The following is an 11,734-nucleotide window of genomic DNA, read 5'->3' as shown; positions in this document are numbered from 1 at the left end:
CTGACATTCCTATTTGTAAAACTAGCATTTACACTATAGGAAAGCATAACCGGCGGTATAGCAGCTAACTCTTTAAACCTAAATGAAACAACATGGCACATATGATTTACTTCTGAGAACTAAGCATTGTGTGCAGAGATTTTTCAGTTATCTCCTTTACTTCAGTTTTGGGGCTAACATTCCTATGTGTAAAACTAGCCTTTACACTATAGGAAAGCATAACCGGCGGTATAGCAGCTAACTCTTTAAACCTAAATGAAACAACATGGCACATATGATTTACTTCTGACAACTAAGCATTGTTTGCAGAGGTTTTGCGGCTATCTCCTTTCTTTCAGTTTTTGTGCTAACATTCCTATCTGTAAAACTAGCATTTACACTATAGGAAAGGCTAACGGGCAGTATAGCAGCTAACTCTTTAAACCTAAATGAAACAACATGGCACATATGATTTACTTCTGAGAACTAAGCATTGTGTGCAGAGGTTTTTCAGTTATCTCCTTTACTTCAGTTTTGGGGCTAACATTCCTATATGTAAAACTAGCCTTTACACTATAGGAAAGCATAACCGGCGGTATAGCAGCTAACTCTTTAAACCTAAATGAAACAACATGGCACATATGATTTACTTCTCAGAACTAAGTATTGTGTGCAGAGATTTTTCAGCTATCTCCTTTACTTCAGATTTTGTGCTAACATTCATATTTTTATACTCGCATTTACTATATAGGAAAGCATAACTGAGGGTATAGCAGCTAACTCTTTAAACCTAAATGAAACAACATGGCATATATGGTTTACTTCTGAAAACTAAGCATTGTGTGCAGAGATTTTGCGGCTATCTCCTTTCTTTCAGTTTTTGTGCTAACATTCCTATCTGTAAAACTAGCATTTACACTATAGGAAAGCATAACCGGCAGTATAGCAGCTAACTCTTTAAACCTAAATATAACAACATGGCATATATGATGTACTTCTGAGAACTAAGCATTGTGTGCAGAGATTTTGCGGCTATCTCCTTTCTTTCAGTTTTTGTGCTAACATTCCTATCTGTAAAACTACCCTTTACCCTATAGGAAATCCTAAACGGCGGTATAGCAGCTAACTCTTTAAACCTAAATGAAACAACATAGCACATATGATTTACTTCTGAGAATTAAGCATTGTGTGCAGAGATTTTTCAGTTATCTCCTTTACTTCAGTTTTGGTGCTAACATTCCTATCTGTAAAACTAGCATTTACACTATAGGAAAGCATAACCGGCGGTATAGCATCTAACTCTTTAAACCTAAATGAAACAACATGGCACATATGATTTACTTCTGAGAACTAAGCATTGTGTGCAGAGGTTTTGCGGCTATCTCCTTTCTTTCAGTTTTTGTGCTAACATTCCTATCTGTAAAACTAGCATTTACACAGTAGGAAAGCCTAACGATCAGTATAGCAGCTAACTCTTTAAACCGAAATGAAACAACATGGCACTTATGATTTACTTCTGAGAACTAAGCATTGTGTGCAGAGATTATTCAGCTATCTTCTTTACTTCAGATTTTGTGCTAACATTCATATCTGTAAAACAGGCATTTACACTATAGGAAAGCATAACCGGGGGTATAGCAGCTAACTCTTTAAAACTACATGAAACAACATGGCACATATGATTTACTTCTGAGAACTAAGCATTGTGTGCAGAGATTTTTCAGTTATCTCCTTTACTTCAGTTTTGGGGCTAACATTCCTATGTGTAAAACTAGCATTTACACAATAGGAAAGCATAACCGGCGGTATAGCAGCTAACTCTTTAAACCTAAATGAAACAACATGGCATATATGATGTACTTCTGAGAACTAAGCATTGTGTGCAGAGATTTTTCAGTTATCTCCTTTACTTCAGGTTTGGGGCTAACATTCCTATGTGTAAAACTAGCCTTTACACTATAGGAAAGCATAACCGGCGGTATAGCAGCTAACTCTTTAAACCTAAATGAAATAACATGGCACATATGATTTACTTCTGAGAACTAAGCATTGTGTGCAGAGGTTTTGCGGCTATCTCCTTTCTTTCAGTTTTTGTGCTAACATTCCTATCTGTAAAACTAGCCTTTACTCTATAGGAAATCCTAAACGGCGGTATAGCAGCTAACTCTTTAAACCTAAATGAAACAACATGGCACATATGATTTACTTCTGAGAACTAAGCATTGTGTGCAGAGATTTTTCAGTTATCTCCTTTACTTCAGTTTTGGGGCTAACATTCCTATGTGTAAAACTAGCCTTTACACTATAGGAAAGCATAAACGGCGGTATAGCAGCTAACTCTTTAAACCTAAATGAAACAACATGGCACATATGATTTACTTCTGAGAACTAAGTATTGTGTGCAGAGATTTTTCAGCTATCTCCTTTACTTCAGATTTTGTGCTAACATTCATATTTTTATACTCGCATTTACTATATAGGAAAGCATAACTGAGGGTATAGCAGCTAACTCTTTAAACCTAAATGAAACAACATGGCACATATGGTTTACTTCTGAAAACTAAGCATTGTGTGCAGAGATTTTGCGGCTATCTCCTTTCTTTCAGTTTTTGTGCTAACATTCCTATCTGTAAAACTAGCATTTACACTATAGGAAAGCATAACCGGCAGTATAGCAGCTAACTCTTTAAACCTAAATATAACAACATGGCATATATGATGTACTTCTGAGAACTAAGCATTGTGTGCAGAGATTTTGCGGCTATCTCCTTTCTTTCAGTTTTTGTGCTAACATTCCTATCTGTAAAACTAGCCTTTACCCTATAGGAAAACCTAAACGGCGGTATAGCAGCTAACTCTTTAAACCTAAATGAAACAACATGGCACATATGATTTACTTCTGAGAATTAAGTATTGTGTGCAGAGATTTTTCAGTTATCTCCTTTACTTCAGTTTTGGTGCTAACATTCCTATCTGTAAAACTAGCATTTACACTATAGGAAAGCATAACTGGCGGTATAGCAGCTCACCCGTTAATCCTAAATGAAACAACATGGCACATATGATTTACTTCTGAGAACTAAGCATTGTGTGCAGAGGTTTTGCGGCTATCTCCTTTCTTTCAGTTTTTGTGCTAACATTCCTATCTGTAAAACTAGCATTTACACAGTAGGAAAGCCTAACGGGCAGTATAGCAGCTAACTCTTTAAACCGAAATGAAACAACATGGCACTTATGATTTACTTCTGAGAACTAAGCATTGCGTGCAGAGATTTTTCAGTTATCTCCTTTACTTCAGTTTTGGGGCTAACATTCCTATGTGTAAAACTAGCATTTACACTATAGGAAAGCATAACCGGCGGTAGAGCAGCTAACTCTTTAAACCTAAATGAAACAACATGGCATATATGATGTACTTCTGAGAACTAAGCATTGTGTGCAGAGATTTTGCGGCTATCTCCTTTCTTTCAGTTTTTGTGCTAACATTCCTATCTGTAAAACTAGCCTTTTCTCTATAGGAAATCGTAAACGGCGGTATAGCAGCTAACTCTTTAAACCTAAATGAAACAACATGGCACATATGATTTACTTCTGAGAATTAAGCATTGTGTGCAGAGATTTTTCAGTTATCTCCTTTACTACAGTTTTGGTGCTAACATTACTATCTGTAAAACTAGCTTTTACACAATAGGAAAGTCTAACCGGCGGTATAGCAGCTAACTCTTTAAACCTAAATGAAACAACATGGCACATATGATTTACTTCTGAGAACTAAGCATTGTGTGCAGAGATTTTTCTGTTATCTTCTTTACTTCAGGTTTGGGGCTAACATTCCTATGTGTAAAACTAGCCTTTACACTGTAGGAAAGCATAACCGGCGGTATAGCAGCTAACTCTTTAAACCTAAATGAAACAACATGGCACATATGATTTATTCTGAGAACTAAGCATTGTGTGCAGAGGTCTTGCGGCTATCTCCTTTCTTTCAGTTTTTGTGCTAACATTCCTATCTGTAAAACTAGCCTTTACTCTATAGGAAATCCTAAAAGGCGGTATAGCAGCTAACTCTTTAAACCTAAATGAAACAACATGGCACATATGATTTACTTCTGAGAACTAAGCATTGTGTGCAGAGATTTTTCAGTTATCTCCTTTACTTCAGTTTTGGGGCTAACATTCCTATGTGTAAAACTAGCCTTTACACTATAGGAAAGCATAACCGGCGGTATAGCAGCTAACTCTTTAAACCTAAATGAAACAACATGGCACATATGAATTACTTCTGAGAACTAAGCATTGTGTGCAGAGGTTTTGCGGCTACCTCCTTTCTTTCAGTTTTTGTGCTAACATTCCTATCTGTAAAACTAGCATTTACACTATAGGAAAGGCTAACGGGCAGTATAGCAGCTAACTCTTTAAACCTAAATGAAACAACATGGCACATATGATTTACTTCTGAGAACTAAGCATTGTGTGCAGAGATTTTTCAGTTATCTCCTTTACTTCAGTTTTGGGGCTAACATTCCTATGTGTAAAACTAGCATTTACACTATAGGAAAGCATAACCGGCGGTATAGCAGCTAACTCTTTAAACCTAAATGAAACAACATGGCACATATGATGTACTTCTGAGAACTAAGCATTGTGTGCAGAGATTTTGCGGCTATCTCCTTTCTTTCAGTTTTTGTGCTAACATTCCTATCTGTAAAACTAGCCTTTACTCTATAGGAAATCCTAAACGGCGGTATAGCAGCTAACTCTTTAAACCTAAATGAAACAACATGGCACATATGATTTACTTCTGAGAATTAAGCATTGTGTGAAGAGATTTATCAGTTATCTCCTTTACTTCAGTTTTGGTGCTAACATTACTATCTGTAAAACTAGCTTTTACACAATAGCAAAGTCTAACCGGCGGTATAGCAGCTAACTCTTTAAACCTAAATGAAACAACATGGCACATATGATTTACTTCTGAGAACTAAGCATTGTGTGCAGAGATTTTTCAGTTATCTCCTTTACTTCAGTTTTGTGGCTAACATTCCTATGTGTAAAACTAGCCTTTACACTATAGGAAAGCATAACCGGCGGTATAGCAGCTAACTCTTTAAATCTAAAAGAAACAACATGGCACATATGGTTTACTTCTGAGAACTAAGCATTATGTGCAGAGATTTTGTGGCTATCTCCTTTCTTTCAGTTCTTGTGCTGACATTCCTATTTGTAAAACTAGCATTTACACTATAGGAAAGCATAACCGGCGGTATAGCAGCTAACTCTTTAAACCTAAATGAAACAACATGGCACATATGATTTATTTCTGAGAACTAAGCATTGTGTGCAGAGATTTTTCAGTTATCTCCTTTACTTCAGTTTTGGGGCTAACATTCCTATGTGTAAAACTAGCCTTTACACTATAGGAAAGCATAACCGGCGGTATAGCAGCTAACTCTTTAAACCTAAATGAAACAACATGGCACATATGATTTACTTCTGACAACTAAGCATTGTTTGCAGAGGTTTTGCGGCTATCTCCTTTCTTTCAGTTTTTGTGCTAACATTCCTATCTGTAAAACTAGCATTTACACTATAGGAAAGGCTAACGGGCAGTATAGCAGCTAACTCTTTAAACCTAAATGAAACAACATGGCACATATGATTTACTTCTGAGAACTAAGCATTGTGTGCAGAGATTTTTCAGTTATCTCCTTTACTTCAGTTTTGGGGCTAACATTCCTATATGTAAAACTAGCCTTTACACTATAGGAAAGCATAACCGGCGGTATAGCAGCTAACTCTTTAAACCTAAATGAAACAACATAGCACATATGATTTACTTCTGAGAACTAAGTATTGTGTGCAGAGATTTTTCAGCTATCTCCTTTACTTCAGATTTTGTGCTAACATTCATATTTTTATACTCGCATTTACTATATAGGAAAGCATAACTGAGGGTATAGCAGCTAACTCTTTAAACCTAAATGAAACAACATGGCATATATGGTTTACTTCTGAAAACTAAGCATTGTGTGCAGAGATTTTGCGGCTATCTCCTTTCTTTCAGTTTTTGTGCTAACATTCCTATCTGTAAAACTAGCATTTACACTGTAGGAAAGCATAACCGGCAGTATAGCAGCTAACTCTTTAAACCTAAATATAACAACATGGCATATATGATGTTCTTCTGAGAACTAAGCATTGTGTGCAGAGATTTTTCAGTTATCTCCTTTACTCCAGTTTTGTGGCTAACATTCCTATGTGTAAAACTAGCCTTTACACTATAGGAAAGCATAACCGGCGGTATAGCAGCTAACTCTTTAAATCTAAAAGAAACAACATGGCACATATGGTTTACTTCTGAGAACTAAGCATTATGTGCAGAGATTTTGTGGCTATCTCCTTTCTTTCAGTTCTTGTGCTGACATTCCTATTTGTAAAACTAGCATTTACACTATAGGAAAGCATAACCGGCGGTATAGCAGCTAACTCTTTAAACCTAAATGAAACAACATGGCACATATGATTTACTTCTGAGAACTAAGCATTGTGTGCAGAGATTTTTCAGTTATCTCCTTTACTTCAGTTTTGGGGCTAACATTCCTATGTGTAAAACTAGCCTTTACACTATAGGAAAGCATAACCGGCGGTATAGCAGCTAACTCTTTAAACCTAAATGAAACAACATGGCACATATGATTTACTTCTGACAACTAAGCATTGTGTGCAGAGGTTTTGCGGCTATCTCCTTTCTTTCAGTTTTTGTGCTAACATTCCTATCTGTAAAACTAGCATTTACACTATAGGAAAGGCTAACGGGCAGTATAGCAGCTAACTCTTTAAACCTAAATGAAACAACATGGCTCATATGATTTATTTCTGAGAACTAAGCATTGTGTGCAGAGATTTTTCAGTTATCTCCTTTACTTCAGTTTTGGGGCTAACATTCCTATGTGTAAAACTAGCCTTTACACTATAGGAAAGCATAACCGGCGGTATAGCAGCTAACTCTTTAAACCTAAATGAAACAACATGGCACATATGATTTACTTCTGAGAACTAAGTATTGTGTGCAGAGATTTTTCAGCTATCTCCTTTACTTCAGATTTTGTGCTAACATTCATATTTTTATACTCGCATTTACTATATAGGAAAGCATAACTGAGGGTATAGCAGCTAACTCTTTAAACCTAAATGAAACAACATGGCATATATGGTTTACTTCTGAAAACTAAGCATTGTGTGCAGAGATTTTGCGGCTATCTCCTTTCTTTCAGTTTTTGTGCTAACATTCCTATCTGTAAAACTAGCATTTACACTATAGGAAAGCATAACCGGCAGTATAGCAGCTAACTCTTTAAACCTAAATATAACAACATGGCATATATGATGTACTTCTGAGAACTAAGCATTGTGTGCAGAGATTTTGCGGCTATCTCCTTTCTTTCAGTTTTTGTGCTAACATTCCTATCTGTAAAACTAGCCTTTACCCTATAGGAAATCCTAAACGGCGGTATAGCAGCTAACTCTTTAAACCTAAATGAAACAACATGGCACATATGATTTACTTCTGAGAACTAAGCATTGTGTGCAGAGGTTTTGCGGCTATCTCCTTTCTTTCAGTTTTTGTGCTAACATTCCTATCTGTAAAACTTGCATTTACACAGTAGGAAAGCCTAACGATCAGTATAGCAGCTAACTCTTTAAACCGAAATGAAACAACATGGCACTTATGATTTACTTCTGAGAACTAAGCATTGTGTGCAGAGATTATTCAGCTATCTTCTTTACTTCAGATTTTGTGCTAACATTCATATCTGTAAAACTAGCATTTACACTATAGGAAAGCATAACCGGGGGTATAGCAGCTAACTCTTTAAACCTACATGAAACAACATGGCACATATGATTTACTTCTGACAACTAAGCATTGTGTGCAGAGATTTTTCAGTTATCTCCTTTACTTCAGTTTTGGGGCTAGCATTCCTATGTGTAAAACTAGCCTTTACACTATAGGAAAGCATAACCGGCGGTATAGCAGCTAACTCTTTAAATCTAAAAGAAACAACATGGCACATATGGTTTACTTCTGAGAACTAAGCATTATGTGCAGAGATTTTGGGGCTATCTCCTTTCTTTCAGTTCTTGTGCTGACATTCCTATTTGTAAAACTAGCATTTACACTATAGGAAAGCATAACCGGTGGTATAGCAGCTAACTCTTTAAACCTAAATGAAACAACATGGCACATATGATTTACTTCTGAAAACTAAGCATTGTGTGCAGAGATTTTTCAGTTATCTCCTTTACTTCAGTTTTGGGGCTAACATTCCTATGTGTAAAACTAGCCTTTACACTATAGGAAAGCATAACCGGCGGTATAGCAGCTAACTCTTTAAACCTAAATGAAACAACATGGCACATATGATTTACTTCTGAGAACTAAGCATTGTGTGCAGAGGTTTTGCGGCTATCTCCTTTCTTTCAGTTTTTGTGCTAACATTCCTATCTGTAAAACTAGCATTTACACTATAGGAAAGGCTAACGGGCAGTATAGCAGCTAACTCTTTAAACCTAAATGAAACAACATGGCACATATGATTTACTTCTGAGAACTAAGCATTGTGTGCAGAGATTTTTCAGTTATCTCCTTTACTTCAGTTTTGGGGCTAACATTCCTATGTGTAAAACTAGCATTTACACTATAGGAAAGCATAACCGGCGGTATAGCAGCTAACTCTTTAAACCTAAATGAAACAACATGGCACATATGATTTACTTCTGAGAACTAAGCATTGTGTGCAGAGATTTTTCAGTTATCTCCTTTACTTCAGGTTTGGGGCTAACATTCCTATGTGTAAAACTAGCCATTACACTATAGGAAAGCATAACCGGCGGTATAGCAGCTAACTCTTTAAACCTAAATGAAACAACATGGCACATATGATGTACTTCTGAGAACTAAGCACTGTGTGCAGAGGTTTTGCGGCTATCTCCTTTCTTTCAGTTTTTGTGCTAACATGCCTATCTGTAAAACCAGCCTTTACTCTATAGGAAATCCTAAACGGCGGTATAGCAGCTAACTCTTTAAACCTAAATGAAACAACATGGCACATATGATTTACTTCTGAGAACTAAGCATTGTGTGCAGAGATTTTTCAGTTATCTCCTTTCTTTCAGTTCTTGTGCTGACATTCCTATTTGTACAACAAGCATTTACACTATAGGAAAGCATAACCGGCGGTATAGCAGCTATCTCTTTAAACATAAATGAAACAACATGGCACATATGATTTACTTCTGAGAACTAAGCATTGTGTGCAGAGATTTTCAGCTATCTCCTTTACTTCAGATTTTGTGCTAACATTCATATTTTTATACTCGCATTTACTATATAGGAAAGCATAACTGAGGGTATAGCAGCTAACTCTTTAAACCTAAATGAAACAACATGGCACATATGGTTTACTTCTGAAAACTAAGCACTGTGTGCAGACATTTTGCGGCTATCTCCTTTCTTTCAGTTTTTGTGCTAACATTCCTATCTGTAAAACTAGCATTTACAGTATAGGAAAGCATAACCGGCGGTATAGCAGCTAACTCTTTAAACCTAAATGAAACAACATGGCACATATTTTACTTCTGAGAATTAAGCATTGTGTGCAGAGATTTTTCAGTTATCTCCTTTACTTCAGTTTTGGTGCTAACATTCCTATCTGTAAAACTAGCTTTTACACTATAGGAAAGCATAACCGGCGGTATAGCAGCTAACTCTTTAAATGTAAATGAAACAACATGGCACATATGATTTACTTCTGAGAACTAAGCATTGTGTGCAGAGGTTTTGCGGCTATCTCCTTTCTTTCAGTTTTTGTGCTAACATTCCTATCTGTAAAACTAGCATTTACACAATAGGAAAGCCTAACGGGCAGTATAGCAGCTAACTCTTTAAACCTAAATGAAACAACATGGCACTTATGATTTACTTCTGAGAACTAAGCATTGTGTGCAGAGATTATTAAGCTATCTCCTTTACTTCAGATTTTGTGCTAACATTCATATCTGTAAAACTAGCATTTACACTATAGGAAAGCATAACCGGCGGTATAGCAGCTAACTCTTTAAACCTACATGAAACAACATGGCACCTATCATTTACTTCTGAGAACAAAGCATTGTGTGCAGAGATTTTGCAGCTATCTCCTTTCTTTCAGTTTTTGTGCTAACATTCCTATCTGTAAAACTAGCCTTTACTCTGTAGGAAATCCTAAACGGCGGTATAGCAGCTAACTCTTTAAACCTAAATGAAACAACATGGCACATATGATTTACTTCTGAGAACTAAGCATTGTGTGCAGAGATTTTCAGCTATCTCCTTTACTTCAGATTTTGTGCTAACATTCATATTTTTATACTCGCATTTACTATATAGGAAAGCATAACTGAGGGTATAGCAGCTAACTCTTTAAACCTAAATGAAACAACATGGCACATATGGTTTACTTCTGAAAACTAAGCACTGTGTGCAGAGATTTTGTGGCTATCTCCTTTCTTTCAGTTTTTGTGCTAACATTCCTATCTGTAAAACTAGCATTTACACTATAGGAAAGCATAACCGGCGGTATAGCAGCTAACTCTTTAAACCTAAATGAAACAACATGGCACATATGATTTACTTCTGAGAACTAAGCATTGTGTGCAGAGATTTTTCAGTTATCTCCTTTACTTCAGTTTTGGGGCTAACATTCCTATGTGTAAAACTAGCCTTTACACTATAGGAAAGCATAACCTGCGGTATAGCAGCTAACTCTTTAAACCTAAATGAAACAACATGGCACATATGATTTACTTCTGAGAACTAAGCATTGTGTGCAGAGGTTTTGCGGCTATCTCCTTTCTTTCAGTTTTTGTGCTAACATTCCTATCTGTAAAACTAGCCTTTACTCTATAGGAAATCCTAAACGGAGGTATAGCAGCTAACTCTTTAAACCTAAATGAAACAACATGGCACATATGATTTACTTCTGAGAACTAAGTATTGTGTGCAGAGATTTTTCAGCTATCTCCTTTACTTCAGATTTTGTGCTAACATTCATATCTTTATACTCGCATTTACTATATAGGAAAGCAAAACTGAGGGTATAGCAGCTAACTCTTTAAACCTAAGTGAAACAACATGGCATATATGATGTACTTCTGAGAACTAAGCATTGTGTGGAGAGATTTTTCAGCTATCTCCTTTACTTCAGATTTTGTGTTAACATTGATACCTTTATACTCGCATTTACTATATACGAAAGTATAACTGAGTGTATAGCAGCTAATTCTTGAAACCTGAATGAAACAACATGGCACATATGATTTACTTCTGAGAACTAAGCATTGTGCAGAGATTTTGCGTCTATCTCCTTTCTTTCAGTTTTTGTGCTAACATTCCTATCTGTAAAACGAGCTTTTACACTATAGAAAAGCATAACCGGCGGTATAGCAGCTACCTCATTAAACCTAAATGAAACAACATGGCTCATATGATTTACTTCTGAGAACTAAGCATTGTGTGCAGAGATTTTTCAGTTATCTCCTTTACTTCAGTTTTGGGGCTAACATTCCTATGTGTAAAACTAGCATTTACACTGTAGGAAAGCATAACCGGCGGTATAGCAGCTAACTCTTTAAACCTAAATGAAACAACATGGCACGTATGATTTACTTCTGAGAACTAAGCATTGCCTGCAGAGATTTTTCAGTTATCTACTTT

This window comes from Dasypus novemcinctus, chromosome 22 (assembly GCF_030445035.2).
Source record: "Dasypus novemcinctus isolate mDasNov1 chromosome 22, mDasNov1.1.hap2, whole genome shotgun sequence".
NCBI lineage: Eukaryota > Metazoa > Chordata > Mammalia > Cingulata > Dasypodidae > Dasypus > Dasypus novemcinctus.
Note: the sequence above shows the minus strand (reverse complement) of the source record.